Below are 22,662 nucleotides of genomic sequence, written 5' to 3'. Positions count from 1 at the left end.
AACTTTTAATAGGGAAGGGGTTAAATGATGTTTATTCACTTTTTTTTTTGCACTTTTTTTTTGCAGTGTTATAGGTCCCATAGGGACCTATAACACTGCACACACTGATCTTTTACATTGATCACTGGTTTCTCATAAGAAACCAGTGATCGATGATTCTGCCGCATGACTGCTCATGCCTGGATCTCAGGCACTGAGCTGTCATTCGGCGATCGGACAGTGAGGAGGCAGGTAGGGGCCCTCCCGCTGTCCTGTCAGCTGTTCGGGATGCCGCGATTTCACCGCGGCTATCCCGAACAGCCCACTGAGCTAGCCGGCATGCTTTCGGTTTCACTTTAGACGCGGCGTTCAACTTTGAACGCCGCGTCTAAAGGGTTAATAGCGCGCGGCACAGCGATCAATGCCGCGCTATTAGCCACGGGTCCCGGCCGTTGTTAGAGGCCGGGCCCGAACCGCTATGACGCGGGGCCACGCCGTGGCCCCGCGTTATAGATCGGGAGTGGACACATGACGTTCCAGTACGTCATGTGTCCTTAAGGGGTTAAAAGATGAGAGATGCCTGATAAAGATGAGAGACATAATGAGAAAAAAAAATCCATAAAGTCACATTGTCTGAAATTTAAAGAATTTATTTGCAAATTGTGGTGAAAAATAAGTATTTGGTCACCTACAAATAAGCAAGATTTCTGGCTCTCACAGACCTGTAACAACTTCTCCTCTGTCCTCCACTCGTTACTTGTATTAGGCTGGGTTCACACTACGTTTTCAGCTATATGGGACCGCATACGGCTGGGGGGAGATAAAACTGGGCGCTCCCGTACCCCGTACATGGTGATTGGGGGTGTAGAATCTCCTGTGTCCAGTGGTGCAGGGTGAGTTTTATCTGCAGGGACAGGTAGGAGTTAAAAAAAAAAAAAATCCCCCCCCCAAGACCCCCTAATAGGTCCTCAAGGGTCCGTCACAGATATTTCAGCATGATGTGGGCCCTATTAGGGGTTCAGGGCACTTTATTTGCCTCGCCTTTTTTTGGCCGCAGCATTCCCCCCCCCCCCCATATAACGGTGTTTGATTTATAATCACACACCTTTATATATAAAAGTTACACTAAGCACACACACTACATACTCCACCCCCCCCCCACAGACACCCCCTCTCCCCCACCACCGCCCTCCCCCCGCCACCATAGAAAAAAGGTGATGGCTCGCCAGGCATACGCTTTGCTTGCCTCCGAATCTGCCAGTGTGGACGAGGAAGATCCTACTTTTCTGTGTTCTTCCTCATCCTCCTCATCATCTAGCATTGTTGATGAGTCCCCTGTGCGGCGGCGGAGACGCCACCAGGCGAGGCCACGCATCCCTCATGAAAGTGATCCAGTGGCTAACACTAGTACGAGTGTCCATGCTGATTGTAATAGGATCCCGACCCCACTGACAAGCGTACCGGAGCCCCCTTCCGATGAACCTGTCTGGAGACCCCCAGAGGGTTATCAGCCACGGATTGTTGTTAGCGATTCAGGAATCCAGATTGACATGGCCAGATGCACTGAAATAAACTATTTTTGTTATTTTTTCAGTGACAGCTTTGTCAATCTAATGGTGGAGCAGACGAATCTGTAGACCCAGCAGTTCATCGCCCACCACCCAGATTTGCTTTTGGCTAGGCCCAATGAATGGTATGCCATTGATGCAGACAAAATGAGGAAATTTTGGGGCCTCGTGCTGCATATGGGCCTGGTCAAAAAAACTGTTTCAGGCAGCATTGGAGATGGGACATCCTCCACCAGACCCCACTTTACACTATGGTCATGGCACGGAGGCGGTTCGAGGCCATTCGGAAGTGCCTCCATTACACTGATAATGCGGCATGTCCCCCCCCCCCCCCCGGCATGTCATCAGTCACTTTGGGGCCAAATTTTTGGAGGCCTACGTACTCCTCAGGGAGCTCTCGGTAGATGAGTCTTTTATCAGTCTTAAGGGGAGACTCATCTTCCACCAATAAATTCCCTCGAAGCGGGCGCGTTATGGCATGGAACTCTATAAACTTTGTGAGAGTACCTCCGGGTACACTTACAAGTTTAGAGGGACGAGATTCCCGTATTGAAACCCCAGAATGTCCCCCCACTCTGGGTGTTAGCGGGAAAATCATTTGGTACCTTGTGCACCCATTGCTGGATAAGGGTTACCACCTTTATGTGGACAACTTTTATACCAGCATCTCTCTGTTAAAATCCCTTGCCGCCAGATCCACATCCGCTTGTGGGACCGTGAGGAAGAACCAGAGAGGCCTCCCTCTAAATTTTGTTCAGACACCTATGCCCAAGGGTGAGTCCCGTGCCCTTACCCATGAAAACCTGTTGCTGGTCAGGTATAAGGATAAGAGGGATGTCCTTATGCTGCCCACAGTCCATGGTAATGGCAGCTCACATCTCCCTGTGCGAGGTACCACAACTTGATATAAACAAATTTGCACGGGACTTGACATTACAGAGACATTTCTCTTTGGGGGATTTTGTTACAAAGGACCCCTTGTGGAGATTCCAAGTCATACGGACAGTAACGATATAACCAGCATACAGTGTCGGGATTTTTCTGATCAAAACAATTTATTGAATTTACGTATTTTGGAAAACGACTCGAAGAGTACGTGTGATCAGGTGTTGGGAACACATTTTCGTACAACCAATCCTGGATTTTATCCAGTAGCCTCCTGTTCTGAGGCTCTGGATAAATTCCAAGAATTAGTTGAGAAAGATTTAGTTAAGTTGTATGAGCAGTGTGGCAATGATTTTGGTGGTAATTTGAATAAAGCGGAGAAATTAGCATTAAAACAGCTTACAGAAAATGACAATTGTGATATTTGTGTAGTTACAGATATCAATATATGCCTTCTAAATTATCTCCCATTTTTAGATATTTTGGCTTCTATACATGCATGCTAGTATTGAGTCCTTAGAGAATTTTCTCCGAAGACTTTCGGATAATATTCTTTTATGTTTAGTTAAATTTTGTTTTTTTTCCTTGCTTTGAATATTTTGCCACCTATCCTGGTTGTCACGTGCTCAGATATAGTAGATAATCTCTGGTCATTCTGAATTCACCAATGTGAACAGGTACTGAGGAATTGTATGGCTGTCATTCCATTTCTGATTTTTTATTTATTTATTTTTTCAAGGTAATGTTTTATTGAAGTTTTAATAAGAGTATACATTCAAATACCAGTTGAAAACATAAATCGGAACACTGCCACTGGAACGTCTGCTCATTTCTCAAAAAGGAATAATCCCAATAAGTATCTAGGAGGCAGAAACATCAGCTACAGCTGTCTATCAATGTAACTAAAATACAAAACTGAAATGTGAAACTAGTTGGTACGGCGCTCCAACGCCTGTCTCCTCTGTAATCTTCTGGAGCTTAGAGGGGTGACCAGGCGGAGGCGCGGACGACCACATACTATATCAATTCAGTGAGTACCCACGGAGGGGTTGGATGGAGGGGTTTCTGATTTGTAAACTTGGGATGAGGTATGCAGTCGTATACAGTGGGCCTTTCCATGGCAGGTTTAATACTAATGCAAGGAGATAAGTAAGAAAAAGGAAAAGTTGAGAGTAAAAAGTGGAGGGGAAAGTGAGAGATGAAGAGGCGGGGGAGGGGAGGGGAAAGAGCATGGGAAGGGGTGAGGAATGATAGAGGGTACAGGTCTAGTGTGAGGATTATAAATACAGTGCAGCGCGAACGGTTGCGATGACTCCCGGGCAACTCAAGGACCCACCTCAAGTTTTGAAAGACCATGTGGAAAATTCCAGGAGACCCTAATCTCCCAGGTGAAGGGTTTCAAAGTCACTAGACGAAATAAATTCCGACCAGGGTCGCCAGATGGCATAGAACTTATCAATTTAGTGGCGAGAGTTGGCAAGTAGCTCCTCCATTCTGTGAAGGTGGGAAACTTCCTTAAGCCAGGACGAGAGTTAAGGGGGTGTCGATGACTTCCACAGTCTGGGTATAACTGTCCTGGCTGCTAACAGAAAGAAGTGTAGCAAACGGGCACATGAACGTGGGATATTTTCGAGAAGGATAGATAGGAGGGTCGGTTTAGGTGACTTGGGGAGTCGGACCGAAGTCAGTCGGTATATAATATCTAATATATAATAATATATCTGTGACCAGAACGCGGCCAGAGAAGGACATTCTAACCAGATGTGAGTCATGGTACCACCAGGTCTTCCACAGTGCCAGCAATCATCCACGACGTTCGTGTAGAGACGAGACAGTAAGGAGGGGACTCGGTACAACCGTGTCATAATTTTATAGTTAGTTTCATGCGCTTTGCAAGAGGTGGAAGACCTGTGGCACCCCGTGATGGCCTGGTTCCACTCCCCATCTGAGATGGGACAGCTTAATTCCCTCTCCCATGCCGAGCAGAATGATGGAAGATTGGTTGGGTGTGTGTCAAGAAGGAGGGAGTAAATCACACTAATATGTTTGCATATTGGTGTTGAGGAGGCACAAAGGCGCTCGAAGGGCGTCAGTTGCCTATGAAGGGCCAGGTGCCTCTTATGGGTTCTATAGAAGTGGGAGACTTGGGTGTATTGAAATTCTTGCATGTGGGTCCGGGAGTGTTCACTTATTAATTCAGTTAAGGGTTTCATTTCATCAGAGGTCAGAATGTCTCTGAACATGGGGGCACCGTCTCTCCGGAGTGAAAGGAACGTTAGTGCACGTAGCGCCGGAGGGAAGTCCGGGTTTCCAAACAGGGGCGTGAGCGGGCCAGAGGGGGAGAGGATTGACTTGTGAGCTAGGTATGTGTGATAAATTGTTACAATGGACGCAAGGATCGGGGGCATGGCAGGACTCGGGTTCTTGGGTAGGGAGCCTTTCGGCAACCACAGGACGGATTTAATGTCTAGGTCAGTGGCCCTAGATTCAAGCGCTATCCATTGCTTCGTCTGTCTATGGTGGAAACTATCTAAAATCCTGTTAAGCGCTGTGGCTAGATAGTAAGCTGTAAAGTCAGGAAGTGCCAGTCCACCTTCTATTTTTCATCTGGTCATGGTCATTCTAGCTAGTCTCCGGTGTCGACCTCCCCAGACAAAGCCAGTTTGGATCCCAGAGACCTCCCTGAAGAAGGAACGTGATAGAAATATCGGTATTCCGGAGAAGAGATAAAGTAGACGAGGGAGCACATTCATTTTGAATATATTGATACGTCCCAACCACGAGCGGTCTCTGCGCTCCCACCTGGCCAGGTCCGAGCGCAGTGTCTGTAGGAATGGGGAAAAATTGGGGCGATACGTGTCAGCCAGATTATTCGGGACATGGATACCCAAGTGTTTTAATGACAGCGATTGCCACTTAAAAGGGTAGGATGCTTTGAGGGAGCGGAGGGTTTGGGCAGGGATAAGGATAGGCAGAGCTTCACATTTGGATGCGTTCAGTTTATAGCTACTGTAACTCGAAAAAGAGCACACAGTAGCCATAAGGGAAGGCAGGGATGTTATTGGGGTGGATAGGAACAGGAGAAGGTCGTCCGCGAAGGAAGAGCATTTATAATGACACGACGACAGAGACAGCCCCCGGATATCAGGGTTGCGTCTGATGTCCACCAATAGGTGTTCCATACAAAGGACAAATAAGAGCGGAGACAGGGGACATCCCTGCCGTGTGCCATTACGGATGGTAAAGGGGGCAGATTGTTGACCATTGATTCGGATTTGTGCCTGTGGGGACCAGTATAATGCCATTATTTTCCCCATCATGGGCCGTCCCAATCCAATCTGGGAGGGCGTAGCCTCAAGGAAGCCCCAATCCACCCGATCAAAGGCTTTTTCAGCATCCAGGGATAGGAGCAGGAGGGGGGTTTTGAGGCGATGAGCATGATGAACCGAGGAGAAAGCCCTCAAGGTATTATCCCTTGCCTCTCTGCCCCGGACGAATCCCACCTGATCGGGATGGATAAGGGAGTCCAGGTGGTCCGCCAGTCTATTAGCCAGTAGTTTAGCAAACAATTTAGCATCAACATTAATTAATAAAAACGGGCGGTAGCTTGGGCAAAGTAGGGGGTCCTTCCCTTCCTTGGGGATCACTGTCACATTGCTTGTAGGAAGGACGGAGGAAGTTGGGGTCCCACGGTGATATTATTAAATGTCTGGAGGAGGGGAGCCGATAGTTCCAATTTAAGGGTCTTATAAAATTTCGCCGTATAGCCGTCCGGGCCTGGGCTCTTGCCTGTAGGCAAGGATGAAATCACGGAGTCTAACTCCTCAGGGGAGAAAGGAGATTCCAGGGCGCTAATAGTTTCCTGGGAAAGCCTGGGCAGGGCGGTGGAGGATATGTATTGTTGGAGAGTTGGGAGGTCGGTCAGGGGGGCAGAGAGCGCTGTCGGCCGGGGTAAGTTGTAAAGGTCTGTATAATATTTGTGGAAGGCAGTAAGAATGTCCCCTGTAAGATGGGAAGTAGTGTGTGGTGATGTTCGGATTTCAGGAATGAATGTGGAAGACCTCTTGGCTCTTAGGGCGGAAGCCAGAAGACGGCCAGATTTGTTGCTCCATTCATAATAGAGCTTTCCTGTGATCTGCTTGTAATAGCGGTGACTATCGTTTAACAAGTCTAATAGTTCATGACGGACTCGCAGTACTTCTCTATAGGTTTGTTCCTGTTGCGAGTGTTTGTGTTTAGTCTCCAGTGAGTGTAGTAGCTTTGTCAGTGAGTTGTATTTTTCCGCTCTCTCCCTCTTTAACCGCGCCCCATGGCTCATCAATATACCTCTTATTACACATTTTAGCGCGTCCCACTTCATAGAATGAGGCGTCGGGTCAGAGGCGTGATCTAATGTAAATTGAAAAATCGATTGTTTAACATCCTGCAGACAGATGGTATCTAAAAGCAGTGATTCGTTTAATCTCCATGAGGCATGGGGTTTAGGAAAAGAGGGGAAGGAGATGGAGCAACACACAGGGGCGTGATCCGAAAGTGTGATCAATCCTATGGAGGTGGAGGAGACTGCCTGTAGGAGGTGGCGGGGGAGGAAAATATAGTCTATCCTACTATATGATTGTCTGGGGTGCGAGAAAAATGTGTAGTCTTTCCCTTGGGGGTTAAAGGCCCGCCACACGTCGCTCAATTGTAGGGAGTGGAGTTTACGACGTAGGGCTGTCAATTTATTGTGGGCAACTGTGGAGTGGCCTGAGGAGGTGTCATGGGTGGGGAACATAAGGATGTTAAAATCACCACAGAGGATGATAGCGCCCGTTGCAAATTCCGAAAGGGCGTCTAATGTGCGTATCAAAAACGGAATCTGCGAGTGGTTAGGTGCATAAATTGATGCTATTGTGAGATGTTGGTCGGCTATGGAGCAATTTACAAAGAGGAACCTGGCATCTGGGTCCGACTTGGAGGATGTTACGACCACCTGCAGGGACCTATGAAATGCAATGGACACACCCTTCGTCCTGGCCTCGGGGTTGGTAGAATGGCACCATTTGGGGAAGTATCTTGAATGCAGGGCAGGGAGGTGACCTTCCTTAAAGTGCGTCTCTTGCAGTGCAAGGATATGCATTTTCTGTTTGTGGAACAAGTAGAGTGTCTGGGCTCTCTTTTCGGGGATATTGAAACCCTTCACATTGAGGGAGGCTATATTAAGATCAGCCGCCATGGTATGAGGTGTGTTCAGATGGACGCTTACCAGAGTACCCGGGAGTTCCGAAACCGTCCGCGCCACACAGGATAGAAGCAGCCATTGTTGAAGACCTAGAAAAGAAAAGAAGAGATGGAAGATGACAAAAAGGACAGAGAAGCCGACGTACAGACACGAAGGCACAGGGACTATAGAGGGAGGCCATAAGGGCCAGAGTTAGCGCCAGGGCCAGCCTGGCTGGTGACCTAGTGGGGGTAACATAGAAGGCGCACCAATTCCAGAGGACAGTACCGTCTATCATCTGAGGGAATATCGGTGTCAGGTGCTAGGGCCAAGGCCACAGATACTCTAAGGGGGAAGCCACAGTTCCAGACAAGTACGGAAAGGGCTGAATATGTGTGGGCTATAGTATTCTGGTCGGGCACACGGCCCTTTGAAAACTAATGGATGGGAGGCAGAAACATTGCTAAAGAAACAAACATCAATGAACACGGTGCAACTAAACAGTAATAACGCCAGGTAGACATTTTGAACCTGTGAGCATCGCATCAAAAGTCCAGTAGCACAGGGCTCACAGACAGGACTTTCTGCTCACTTCTACCAGAAGTGAGGAAAAGGTGAGAAGAAGATCATCAGATTTTTCTCTTCTGGCGTTGCGGCAGAGGGGCTTGTGGGAATATATCACGATTTCTGTGGGTAGGTGAAGGGACAGTGGTCGGGACGACATCATCATGGAATAAAGTGTCCCATTCCGGTAAGTCTACAGGAGGGAGCTTGAAAGTGTTGAGAAAGTTACGGAGATCGCCGGATGACGGAGGGTTGCAGTGGTGGATCCATGTCTCGCAACTAGAGCGAAAGGGAAGCTCCATCTATATAAGATCTTAGCGTTTAGAAGTAGTTGAAGTAAGGGTTTCAACGCCGCTCTCAGTCGTAGTGTGTGGAGGGAGAGGTCTGGATAAAGCTGTATTGGGGCACCGTTGTAGGTGAGGTTCTTTATAGTGCGGGAGCAGCGCATTATTTCGTCTTTTTGTTGAAAACGGTGTACCTAGCAAATTACATCACGAGGTTTCTTGGGATCCGGGTTTTTGGCTTTTAAGGCGCAATGTGCCCTGTCAAGTTCAATCTTGTTATCATGCGGTTTCTTGAGTACTTCATTAAAAATTCTCTGTAGGGTGTCTGGTAGGTCTTGTGGCTGAACTGTCTCCGAGAGTCCTTTGATTTGGATGTTGTTCCCGCGGTTTCTATTATCTATGTCATCGAGATGATCTCTGAACATGGATTGTTGCAGGGTCAGTTTCCTAGTAGTATCCTGTAGAGACTGTAGCTGCGCGGAGGTGGCTGCTTGGGAGTCCTCCAGCTGTTGCACTCTATTTTGAAGTTGTGAGACCTCCTTCTTGACTGGCTGTAAGTCCTTTTTCCACGCCGATTTGAGGTCAGTCGCGAGGGACATCATATCTGCCTTGGTCGGCAATAGAGCCAGCAGCGCCTGTAGCTCAGGGTGGCCTTTAAGTGTATGGACAGCAACTTCAGGAGTTGGTATGAGGGAGGTAACGGAATCCTGAGTCGGAGTAGAGAGTGAGTCGCCAACTCGGCGATTGAGGGGGGTCTTAGAAGCCCTAGGCATATCTCTCACTGTGCCTTGTGAATCATCCGAGGAGGATTTGCTGGAAGTACGGACCCTGAGGGCTGTAGCCTTTAAGGGGGTCTTGAAAAGCTTCTTTTTAGCTGGTGGGCTCGCACCCCAGTAATCTGGTGTATCTGTGTCCCCCGATGAATCCTCAGAGTCTCCATCAGATTTGGTATCAGAGACATCCATTTCATTTGTCCAGTCAAGGATATTTTCAGGTGGAGGTCCAGGTACTTGGAGAGTGCTGTGATCCAGTGTAGAGGGGTAGGGGATAATCTCTTCTCGGGGGTCTCCTTGATGTCGTCTATCCTCTGTGTCCCTCACTGTGGCGTTCTGAGCTGAGGGCAGAGGACTGGGCAATGCGTGCTGCTGTGAGGTCTCAGGAATGATATCTGCAGGGGTGGAGGAGGACATAGCAGAGTGGTCAGCAGGAGAACAGCTTATGTCACGCTGAGGGTGAGACAACTGAGGGGCCTGAAGCGGAGGAAAGTCCTCCCTACCCCACTCTGTAATGCTGGAGGCTCCCCCTTGGGCCACCTCTCCCTGTGGGGGCACAGATCCGTTATGTGCGGAGACAGCAGGAGCTAGCTGGTGCAGTGTCTGGGCTGCCTGGACAGGTGAGGAGAGGGAAGGCTGGAGCTGCAATGGTGGCGCAGCGGGGCTGAGTGCTGATGGAGCGGGGTGGAGCCGAGGTCCCGAACCTACTTTATGTCCTCGGCAATCAGTGGTATCAGCTACCGGGTGCTGGGTGGTAGCAAGGTCTTTCTGTCCCCCGGTCCTGGGCTCTGGCAGAGCAACAGAGGGTACCAAGCGGCTTGCTGAAAGCGCTCCGACTCGCGTCTTCCTGTCACTTCCGGTCTCAGACATGGCGGGTCCCGATGCTCTCTCACACCGGACCGAAGCTGTGTGAGGTTGCTGGGGCTGAAAGAATGCCGTGATCTGGCGTGTCGGGTTCCCGGGTTGTTCAGCTGGCTGTTGGCGGCGTTTATTCCTGTGTCTGCCTCCCATAACACAGAAGGTAAGCCCTAAAACTGACGGCCTTAGCTGGAGCTCTCAGGGGTCACATCCACTCGCCAGCGCGCCAAGCCACGCCCCCCCATTTCTGGTTTTAGATTCACCAGAATCCAGTACGGATTTTCTATGTGTTCTTTTGCAACATGGTCATGTGATGATGTGATGGTTTTAGTACTTATAAGTGTATTGTATCACTGTTTTATTACTCTATGACTAAGCGCTAACACGCGAAACGCGTCACAGTTATACGTGTATTTGCTACCTCCAATAAAGTATACCCTTGGAACCTACCTGGATGCTGGATATTTCTTCTCTGTTCCTTCGTTGTGTGGCCGGGGGTGGAACCGACCTATCCAAGCATGGGTGCTAATAGTCCGGTGGTGAGCTGTTTCCACTCGGATAACAGGAGAAAATGCCCCCAAAATTTGTGACCCCATTTCTTCTGAGTATGGAAATACATGTGTGTACATCAAGTGCTCTGCTGGCGCACTACAATGCTCAGAAGAGAAGGAGCGCCATTGAGCTTTTGGAGAGCGAATTTGTTTGGAATGAAAGTTGGGGGCCATGTGCATTTATAAAGCCCCCTGTGGTGCTAGAACTGTGGACCCCCCCACCCACATGTGACCCCGATTTGGAAACTACAAAATTACAGAATTTAATAAGGGGTGCAGTGAATATTTACACCCCACTGGCATTTGACAGGTCTTTGGAGCAGTGGGCTGAGAAAATGAAAAATAAAATTTTTCAATTTCAATGACCACTGTTCCAAAAATCTGTCAGAAACCTGTGGGGCGTAAATGCTCACTGTACTCCTTATAACATTCTGTGAGAGGTGTAATTTCCAAAATGTGGTCACATGTGGGGGGGGGGGTCCATTGTTCTGGTACTATGGGGGCTTTGTAAACTCACGTGGCCTTAAATTCCAGACAAATTTTTTAGCCAAATGCCCAATGGTGCTCCCTCTCTTCTGAGCATTGTAGTTCGCCCGCAGAGCCCTTTACATCCACATATGGAGTATGTTCTTGCTCAGAAGAAATGGAGTTAAAAATTTTGGGGGTCTTTTTCTTCTATTTTCCCTTGTGAAAATGAAAAATTTTGGGTAACACCAGCATTTTAGTTAAACATTTTATTTTTCGTTTTCCCATCCAACTTTAACGAAAATTCGCCAAACACCTGTGGGGTGTAAAGGCTTACTATACCCCTTGTCACGTTCCGTGAGGGGTGTAGTTTCCAAAATGGGGTCACATGTGGGTATTTATTTTTTTTGCGTTTATGTCAGAACCACTGTAAAATCAGCCACCCCTGTGCGCTCTCACTCCTGAGCCTTGTTGGGCGCCCGCAGAGCATTTTACACCCACATATGGGGTATTTCCGTACAAATTTTCGGAGTCTTTTTTTTCCTTTTACCTCTTGTGAAAATAAAAAGTATGGGGCAACATCAGCATTGTTAGGATTCGGCAGGCTGGATGTGGATCCTCTGTGTCAGCGAGGGATTGGTGTGGACCGCGTCGGTGGACCGGTTCTAGGTTGCTACTCGTATTCACCAGAGCCCGCCGCAAAGCGGGATGGTCTTGCTGCGGCGGTAGCAACCAGATCATATCCACCGGCAACGGCTCAACCTCGCTGACTGCTGAGAAGGCGTGGGACAGAAGGACTAGACAGAGGCGAGGTCAGACGTAGCAGAAGGTCGGGGCAGGCGGCAAGGTTCGTAGTCAATGGAGATAGCAAAAGGTCAGGAACACTGGTGAGGCAAACACAGTAAAACGCTTTCACTAGGCACAAGGGCAACAAGATCCGGCAAGGAAGGGAAGGGGAAGTGAGGTTATATAGGGAAGTGCACAGGTGGAAGCTAATTAGACTGATTGGGCCAGGCACCAATCATTGGTGCAATGCCCCTTTAAATCTTAGAGAGCTGGCGTGCGCGCACCCTGAGGAGCGGAGCCGCGCGCGCCAGGACGTGACAGCCGGGGACCGGGACAGGTGAGTGACTTTGGATGCGATTCGCGAGCGGGCGCGTCCCGCTATGCGAATCGTATCCCCGCCGGCAGTGTCAGTGCAGCGCTCCCGGTCAGCGGGTCTTACCGGGGCGCTGCAGAGAGAGGAACGCCGCGAGCGCTTCGGGGAGGAGCAGGGACCCGGAGCGCTCGACAAAACAGTACCCCCCCCCCCTTAGGTCTCCCCTTCTTTTTGTCCGGTTGTCGCTTCACATGGGACGAGGACATTGGGAGCGATTCTAGAGTTTCCTTCTGGAAGACAGAAAAGTCCTGGGTAAACTCATCAATGGCAGGCAGTCCAGAAGAAGTGGGAATGGAGAGGGGGGGCAGAGAGTGAAGCTTGCCACGGGGCAGAGTGTTACCAGGACGGGGGCTATGAGGAGGCAAAATCTCTGCTCGTTTTCTGCAAAAAACCTCGGCATAGTCCTGATAGGCCTTGGGGAGACCTGGTATAGGAGGAGACACTGAGGTTTGACTGACGGGACTGGGAGCAGACATGAGGCATTTTTTGTGGCAAGAAGCACCCCTGCTCTTGATCTCCCTGATGGTCCAGTCAAGGGTAGGAGAATGGCGTTGGAGCCATGGCAGACTGAGGAGGACTTCAGAGGTGCAGTTGGGCAAAACAAAAAATTTAATTTTTTCGTGATGCAGTCCAATGCTCATGAGCAGGGGTTCTGTGCGGTAACGCACAGTGCAGTCCAATTTTACTCCGTTGACCGAGGAAATGTAGAGCGGCTTGACGAGGCGGGTCACAGGGATGTTGAACTTCTTAACAAAGGAGGCCAAAATAAAATTTCCCGTAGAATCAGAGTCCAAGAAGGCCACAGCTGAGAAGGAGGAGTTGGCAGAAGGAGAAATCCGCACGGGCACAGTGAGACGTGGAGAAGCAGACTTCATACCAAGAGACGCCACTCCCACGTGAGCTGGGTGCGTGCGTGCGTTTCCCAGATGTGGAGGACGAATAGGGCAATCCACCAAGAAATGTTCGGTACTAGCGCAGTACAGACATAAATTTTTATCTTTGTGGCGAGTCCTCTCTTCATGGGTCAGGCGAGACCGATCCACTTGCATAGCCTCCTCGGCGGGAGGCACAGGGGTAGATTGCATAGGATATTGTGAGAGAGGTGCCCAGAGATCAAGGTATTTTTCCTGGCGGAGCTCCAGAAAAACGCTGCGGGTGGCCAAATGGATAAGTTCATGCAGGTTGGCAGGAATTTTTCGTGCGGCCAGCACATCCTTGATGTTACTGGATAGGCCTTTTTTAAAGGTCGCGCAGAGGGCCTCGTTGTTCCAAGATAATTCAGAGGTGAGGGTGCGAAATTGGATGGTGTATTCGACTACAGAAGAATTTCCCTGGACCAGGTTCAGCAAGGCAGTTTCGGCAGAAGAAGCTCGGGCTGGTTCCTCGAAGACACTACGAACCTCAGCGAAGAAGGACTGTACAGTGGCAGTGACAGGATCATTGCGGTCCCAGAGCGGTGTGGCCCATGACAGGGCCTTCCCAGACAGGAGACTAACCACGAAAGCCATCTTCGACCGTTCTGTAGGAAATTGATCCGACAACATCTCCAAATGTAGGGAACATTGAGACAGGAAACCACAGCAGAGTCTAGAGTCCCCATCAAATTTGTTCAGCAGGGACAAGTGGAGGCCAGGAGCGGGCACTCGCTGCGGAGGAGGTGCAGGAGCCGGCGGAGGAGATGGTTGCTGCTGTAGCTGTGGCAGAAGTTGCTGGCGGTCAACTGCGACAGCTGCTGTCCTTGTTGGGCGAACTGTTGTCCTAGTTGCTCTATCTGTTGAGACTGCTGGGCGACCACCGTGGTAAGGTCAGCGACAACTGGCAGCGGGACCTCAGCGGGATCCATGGCCAGATCTACTGTTAGGATTCGGCAGGCTGGATGTGGATCCTCTGTGTCTGCGAGGGATTGGTGTGGGGATTGGTGTGGACCGCGTCGGTGGACCGGTTCTAGGTTGCTACTGGTATTCACCAGAGCCCGCCGCAAAGCGGGATGGTCTTGCTGCGGCGGTAGCAAACAGGTCGTATCCACCGGTAACGGCTCAACCTCACTGACTGCTGAGAAGGCGTGGGACAGAAGGACTAGACAGAGGCGAGGTCGGACGTAGCAGAAGGTCGGGGCAGGAGGCAAGGTTCGTAGTCAATGGAGATAGCAAAAGGTCAGGAACACTGGTGAGGCAAACACAGTAAAACGCTTTTACTAGGCACAAGGGCAACAAGATCCGGCAAGGAAGGGAAGGCGAAGTGAGGTTATATAGGGAAGTGCACAGGTGGAAGCTAATTAGACTGGTTGGGCCAGGCACCAATCATTGGTGCACTGACCCTTTAAATCTTAGAGAGCTGGCGCGCGCGCCCTAAGGAGCGGAGCCGCGAGCGCCAGGACGTGACAGCCGGGGACCGGGACAGGTGAGTGACTTGGGATGCGATTCGCGAGCGGGCGCGTCCCGCTATGCAAATCGCATCCCCGCCGGCAGTGTCAGTGCAGCGCTCCCGGTCAGCGGGTCTTACCGGGGCGCTGCAGAGAGAGGAACGCCGCGAGCGCTCCGGGGAGGAGCAGGGATCCGGAGCGCTCGGCGTAACAAGCATGTTAGTGTAAAAGGAAAAAAAGCCACCCAAAATTTGTAACGCAATTTCTCCCGAGTACGGAAATACCCCATATGTGGCCTTATACTGTTTCCTTGAAATACGACAGGGCTCCAAAGTGAGAGCACCATGCGCATTTGAGGACTAAATTAGGGATTGTATAGGGGTGGACAAAGGGGTATTCTATGCCAGTGATTCCCAAACGTGGTGCCTCCAGCTGTTGCTAAACTCCCAGCATGCCTGAACAGTCAGTGGTTGTCCGGAAATGCTGGGAGTTGTTGTTTGCAACAACTGGAGGCTCCGTTTTGGAAACACTGCCGTACGATACATTTTTCTTTTTTATTGGGGGGGGGGGACAGTGTAAGGGGGTGTATATGTAGTGTTTTACTCTTTATTTTGTGTTAGTGCAGTGTAGTGTAGTGTTTTTAGGGTACATTCACACTGGCACGGGTTTACGGTGAGTTTCCGGCTAGGAGTTTGCCGCAGCTCAAACTTGAAGCAGGAAACTCACTGTAAACCGCCCGTGTAAATGTACCCTGTACATTCACATGGGGGACAAACCTCCAGCTGTTGCAAAACTACAACTCCCAGGGAGTTGCCCTCCAGATGTTGCAAATCTATAAATCCCAGCATGCCCAAACAGCAAACAGCTGTGTATGCATGCTGGGATTTGTAGTTTTGCAAGATCTAGAGGGCCACAGTTTAGAGATCACTGCACAGTGAGCTCCAAACTGTAGCCCTCCAGCTGTTGCAAAACTACAAATCCCAGCATGCCCAAACAGCAAACATCTGTCTGGGCATGCTGAGAGTTGCAGGTTTGCAACATCTGGAGGGTTAAAGTTTAAAGACCACTATATACTGGTCTCCAAACTGTAGCCCTCCAGATGTTGCTAGGCAACTCACTGGCTTCTGTAGTCTGCAGAACGGACTACTGTGGGTGGGCAGAACGGGGGAACAGAACTTTAACCCTCCTGCCCCCCGATCTGCGAATGGTCGTCGCTTCTGAACGACCAATAGCAGGGATAGGAAGGGTGGCACCCCTGCCACCTCACTCCATCCCTTCAGGGGGATCGTGGGTGTCTTAGACACTCCCGATCCCCTTTATTTTCCGGGTCACCGGAGAGCCGTATGACCCGGAAGGCCGCATATCGCTGGTCTGAATTGACTGGCGATAGATATCAGCAGTCATCCCGGTCCAGTCCATTCCTGGCGCGCGGCGGGGACCGAAATTCCCACGGGCGTACAGGTATGCCCTGGATCCTTGAGTACCAGGGAGCCAGGGTGTACCCATACGCCCTGGGTCATTAACCACTTAAGGACCTAGGGCGTATAGATACGCCTTGACGTCCTGGTACTTAAGGACCCAGGGCGTATCCATACGCCCTTGGGAATTTCAGTCCCCGTCGCGCGCCGGGCGGGGACCGGACCGGGGTGACTGCTGATATCTATCCCCCCCATCAGACCCCCCCATGTCGGCGATCGGCGCAAATCGCAAGTGAATTCACACTTTCGATTTGCGCCGATTCCGGGTCATACGGGTCTATGGTGACCCGGTGACCCGGAATATAAGGGGGATCGCGCTTGTCTAAGACACCCAAGATCCCCCTGTAGGCATAGGAGTGAGGTGGCAGGGGTGCCACCCCTCCTATCCCTGCTAATGGTCTGCTATTGGTTGTCAGAAGTGACAACCAATAGCAGATCAGGGGCGGGGGGTTAACTTTCATTTTCCCCATCCTGCCCACCCACAATAGGCGGGGTAGAACGGGGAAAACGAAGGGGACTGAACGCCGACATCCACTTACCGGTCCGGAGGCTGTGGGCGATGGGGATCGGCAGCGGCGATGACGTGCGTCAGAAGAGGACGGCTCCCTGGATCCTACGGAAGCCGGTAAGTTGATCCGGAGGGCTACAGTCTTAGACTTTGGTCTCTAAACTCTATCCCTCCAGATGTTGCAAAACTACAACTCCCAGCATGCCCAGACAGCTGTTTGGGCATGCTGGAATATGTAGTTCTGCAACAGCTAGAGGGCTACAGTTTGAGACCACTATACAATGGTCTCAAAAATATATCCCTCCAGATCTTGCAAAACTACAACTCCTAGCATGCCCACATAGCTGTTTGCTGTCTGGGTATGCTGGGGTTTGTAGTTTTGCAATATCTGGAGGTCCACAGTTTGGAGATCACTGTGCAGTGGTCTATAATCTGTAGCCCTCCAGATGTTGCACAACTGCAAATCCCAGCATGTCCAGACAGCAAACAGCGTTGTGTACCTCCAGCTGTTGCAGAACTACATCTCCCAGCATGCCTTTCGGTGATCAGTACATCAGTACATGCTGGGAGTTGTAGTTTTGCAACAGCTGGAGGCACACTGGTTGGAAAATATTGAGTTAGGTAACAGAACCTAACTGAAGGTTTTCACACAGTGTGCCTCCAGCTGTTGCAAAAGTACAACTCCCAGCATGCTCGGTCTATCAGTAATGCTGGGAGTTGTAGTTTTGAAACAGCTGGAGGTTTGCCCCCCCCCCCCCCCATGTGAATATACAGGGTACATTCACACGGACAGGTTTAGAGTAAATTTCCTGCTTCAAGTTTGGGCTGCGGCAAATTTTTCGGCGCAGCGCAGACTCCTAGCGGAAAACTCACCGTAACCTGCCAGTGCGAACGTACCCTAAAAACACTACACTACACTAAAACAAAATAAAGGGTAAAACACTACAAAAACACCCTCTTACACTCCCCCCCCCCCCCCCCAATAAAAATGAAAAACGTCTTGTATGGCAGTGTTTCCAAAATGGAGCCTCCAGCTTGTTACGCCTAGCGCTCCGGGTCCCCGCTCCTCCCCGGAGCGCTCACGGCGTCTCTCTCTCCGCAGCGCCCCGGTCAGTCCCGCTGACCTGGAGCGCTGCACTGTCATGGCCGTCGGGGATGCGATTCGCACAGCGGGACGCGCCCGCTCGCGAGTCGCATCCCAGGTCACTTACCCGTCCCGGTCCCCTGCTGTCATGTGCTGGCGCGCGCGGCTCCGCTCTCTAGGGCGCGCGCGCGCCAGCTCTCTGAGACTTAAAGGGCCAGTGCACCAATGATTGGTGCCTGGCCCAATTAGCTTAATTGGCTTCCACCTGCTCCCAGACTTTATCTGATCACTGCCCCTGCACTCCCCTGCCGGATCTTGTTGCCTTAGAGCCTTGTGAAAGCGTTTACTGTGTTGCCCTTGTGCCTAGTGAAAGCGTTCCCTTGTGTGTTCCTAGCCTGTGTTCCAGACCTCCTGCCGTTGCCCCTGACTACGATCCTTGCTGCCTGCCCCGACCTTCTGCTACGTCCGACCTTGCTTTTGTCTACTCCCTTGTACCGCGCCTATCTTCAGCAGTCAGAGAGGTTGAGCCGTTGCTAGTGGATACGACCTGGTTACTACCGCCGCAGCAAGACCATCCCGCTTTGCGGCGGGCTCTGGTGAACACCAGTAGTAACTTAGAACCGGTCCACTAGCACGGTCCACGCCAATCCCTCTCTGGCACAGAGGATCCACCTCCTGCCAGCCGGCATCGTGACACAGCTGTTGCAAAACAACAACTCCCAGCATTTCTGGACAGCCACTGACTGTCCGGGAATGCTGGGAGTTTAGCAACCCTGGAGGGAGGCACCCTGTTTGGGAATCACTGGCGTAGAATACCCCTATGTCCACCCCTATGCAATCCCTAATCTAGTCCTCAAATGTGCATGGCGCTCTCTCACTTCGGAGCCCTGTCGTATTTCAAGGAAACAGTTTAGGGCCACATATGGGGCATTTCGGTACTCGGGAGAAATTGCACTACAAATTTTGGGGGGCTTTTTCTCCTTTTACCCCTTATGAAAAGGAAAAGTTGGGGGCTACACCAGCCTGTTTGTGTAAAAAAATGTAAAAAAATTACACTAACATGCTGGTGTTGCCTCATACTTTTTATTTTCACAAGCGGTAAAAGGAAAAAAAAGACCCCCAAAATTTGTAACACAATTTTTCTCCTGACTACGGAAATACCCTATATGTGGGCGTAAAATGCTCTGCGGACGCACAACAAGGCTCAGGAGTGAGAGCGCACCATGTACATTTGAGGCCTAAATTGGTGATTTGCACAGGGGGGGCTGATTTTACAGCAGTTCTGACATAAACGCAAAAAAAGAAATACCCACATGTGACCCCATTTTGGAAACTACACCCCTAACGGAACGTGACAAGGGGTATAGTGAGCCTTAACACCCCACAGGTGTTTGACGAATTTTCATTAAAGTTGGATGGAAAAATGAGAAAAACAATGTTTTTTCACTAAAATGCTGGTGTTACCCTAAATTTTTCATTTTCACAAGGGAAAATAGGAAAAAAGCCCTCTGAGTAAGGACATACCCCATATGTGAATGTAAAGTGCTCTGCTGGCCACGTGTGTTTACAAAGCCTCCATAGTGCTCTGCAGGCCACGTGTGTTTACAAAGCCCCCATAGTGCCAGAACAATGGACCCCCCCCCACATGTGACCTTATTTTGGAAACTACACCCCTCATGTAATGTAATAAGGGGTACAGTGAGAATTTACGCCCTCACAGGTGTCTGACAGATTTTTGAAACAGTGGTCCGTGAAAATGAAAAATTACATTTTTCATTTGCACAGCCCACTGTTCCAAAGATCTGTCAAACACCAGTGGGATGTAAATACTCACTGCACCCCTTATTAAATTCTGTGAGGGGTGTAGTTTCAAAAATGGGGTCACATGTGGGTGGGTCCACTGTTCTGGCACCACGGGGGGCTTTGTAAATGCACATGACCCTTGACTACCATTCCAAACAAATTCTTTTTCCAAAAGCTCAATGGCGCTCCTCCTCTTCTGAGCATTTTAGTTCGCCAGCAGAGCACTTGACGTCCACACATGGCAGACCTAGGCATTGTACGGCCCGCGGGCCACATACGGCCCTTTGATTGGCTCTGACCGGCCCGCGCTCACTGTCGGGCTGTACAGCCTGTGACAGGGAGAGCCCATACAGTGCTGACAGGCAGAAGAAGGGAGCAGGAGGGGAGGGAGATGAGGAGGAGAGGCCATGTATCCTGTCTGCTCCGCCCCCTCCCCTCAGCTCTAAACTTCAGCCGGGTGAGTGTTTATATGTGTTGTCTGTGTGTGTTTATATGTGTATCTTTGTGTATGTGTGTGTGTTTATATGTGTGTCTTTGTGTATGTGTGTGTTTATATGTGTGTCTTTGTGTATGTGTCTGTCTCTGTATGTGTGTGACAGTGTGGGGGGCGAGCTGCCTCATGTGGGGGAAAACTGTGGTAATTTGGGGGACATCTATGCTGCCTAATCTGGGGGACAACTATGCTCCTAATATGGGGGAAAACTATGCTCCTAATCTGGGGGACACAACTATGTTCCTAATATGGGGGACAACTATGCTCCTAATCTGGGGAAAACTATGCTGCCTAATCTGGGGGAAAACTATGCTGCCTGATCTGGGGGACTTCTATGCTGCCTAATCTGGGGGACTTCTATGCTGCCTAATCTGGGGGACAACTATGCTGCCTGATCTGGGGGACAACTATGCTGCCTAATCTGGGGGACAACTATGCTGCCTAATCTGGGGGACAACTATGCTGCCTAATCTGGGGGACAACTATGCTCCTAATCTGGGGGACAACTATGCTCCTAATCTGGGGGACAACTATGCTGCCTAATCTGGGGGACAACTATGCTGCCTAATGTGGGGGAAAACTATGCTGCCTAATCTGGGGGAAAACTATGCTGCCTAATCTGGGGGAAAACTATGCTGCCTAATCTGGGGGAAAACTATGCTGTCTAATCTGGGGGAAAACTATGCTCCTAATCTGGGGGACAACTATGCTGCCTAATCTGGGGGAAAACTATGCTCCTAATCTGGGGAAAAACTAGGCTAATCTGGGGGAAAACTATGCTCCTAATCTGGGCGAAAACTATGCTCCTAATCTGGGGGACGACTATGCTGCCTAATCTGGGGGACAACTATGCTGCCTAATTTGGGGAACAACTATGCTGCCTAATCTGGGGGACAACTATGCTCCTAATCTGGGGGAAAACTATGCTCCTAATCTGGGGGGAAACTGTGCTCCTAATCTGGGGGGAAACTATGCTAATCTGGGGGAAAACTACCCTGCCCTCCACAATATTTTTAGTTTCTCATGTGGCCTCATGGAAAAAATAATTGCCCACCCCTGACACATGGGGTATTTCCATACTCAGAAGAAATGGGGTTACAAATTTTGGGGGTAATTTTCTCCAATTACCTCTTGTAAAAATGTAAAATTTAGGGAAAAATCAGCATTTTAGTAAAAAAAATTAGTTTTTTCATTTACACATCAATCTTTAACAAAAAGTCGTCAAACACCTGTGGGTAGTTAAGGCTCAATGTACCCGTTGTTACGTTCCTTAAGGGGTGTAGTTTCCAAAATAGTATGCCATGTGGGTATTTTTTTGCTGTTCTGGCACCACAGGGGCTTCTTAAATGTGACATGCCCCCCAAAAAACATTTTAATAAAATTTGCTTTCAAAAAGTCAAATGTGACTACTTCTCTTCTGAGCATTGTAGTTCGCCAGCAGAGCATTTTACGTCCCAATATGGAGTATTTCCATACTCAGAAGAGATGGGGTTACGAATTCTGGGGGGCATTTTCTCCCATTACCCTTTGTAAAATTGGTAAATTTGGGGGAAAAACTGCACTTTAGTGAAAATTATTTTTCCATTTACACATCCGATTATAACGAAAAGTCGTCAAACACCTGTGAGGTGTCAAGGCTCACTGGACCCCTTGTTACGTGCCTTGAGGGGTGTAGTTTCCAAAATGGTATGCCACGTGGGGTTTTCTGCTGTTCTGGCACCATAGGGGCTTCCTAAATGTTACATGCCCCCCAAAAACCATTTCAGAAAAACTCTCCAAAATCCAATTGTTGCTCCTTCCCTTCTGAGCCCTCTACTGCGCCCGCCGAACACTTGACATACACATATGAGGTATTTCCTTACTTGAGAGAAATTGGGTTACAAATTTTGGGGGGCTTTCTCTCCTATTACCACTTGTAAAAATTCAAAAACTGGGTCTACAAGAACATGCGAGTGTAAAAAATGAAGATTTTGAATTTCCTCCTTCACTTTGCTGCTATTCCTGTAAAACACCTAAAGGGTTAACACACTTACTGAATGTCATTTTGGATACTTTTAGGGGTGCAGTTTTTATAATTGGGTCATTTGTGGGGTATTTCTAATATGAAGGCCCTTCAAATCCACTTCAAATCTGAACTGGTCCGATTTTGAAAATTTGGTGAAAAATTTGAAAATTGCTTCTGAACTTTGAAGCCCTCTGATGTTTTCCAAAAGTAAAAACATGTCAATTTAATGATGCAAACATAAAGTAGACATATTGTATATGTGAATCAATGTATAATTTATTTGGAATATCCATTTTCCTTATAAGCAGAGAGCTTCAAAATTAAAAAAAATGCAAAATTTTTATTTTTTTCTGAATATTTTGGAATTTTTCACCAAGAAATGATACAAGCATCGATAAAATGTTACCCCTAGCATAAAGTAGAATATGTCATGAAAAAACAATCTTGGAATCCGAATGAAAGGTAAAAGCATCCCAGAGTAATTAATGCTTGAAGTGACAGTGGTCAGATGTTCAAAAAATGGCCGGGTATATTTGGGCTGGGTCCTTAAGGGGTTAAAGTGCTTCTGAATTTAAAAAAATTAAACATTTTAATAAATGTGCCCAGGCTTTGTAATAACATAAAGAAATCATTTTTCCTCCCT

The sequence above is a fragment of the Hyla sarda genome, chromosome 4 (assembly GCF_029499605.1).
Source record: "Hyla sarda isolate aHylSar1 chromosome 4, aHylSar1.hap1, whole genome shotgun sequence".
Taxonomy (NCBI): domain Eukaryota; kingdom Metazoa; phylum Chordata; class Amphibia; order Anura; family Hylidae; genus Hyla; species Hyla sarda.
Note: the sequence above shows the minus strand (reverse complement) of the source record.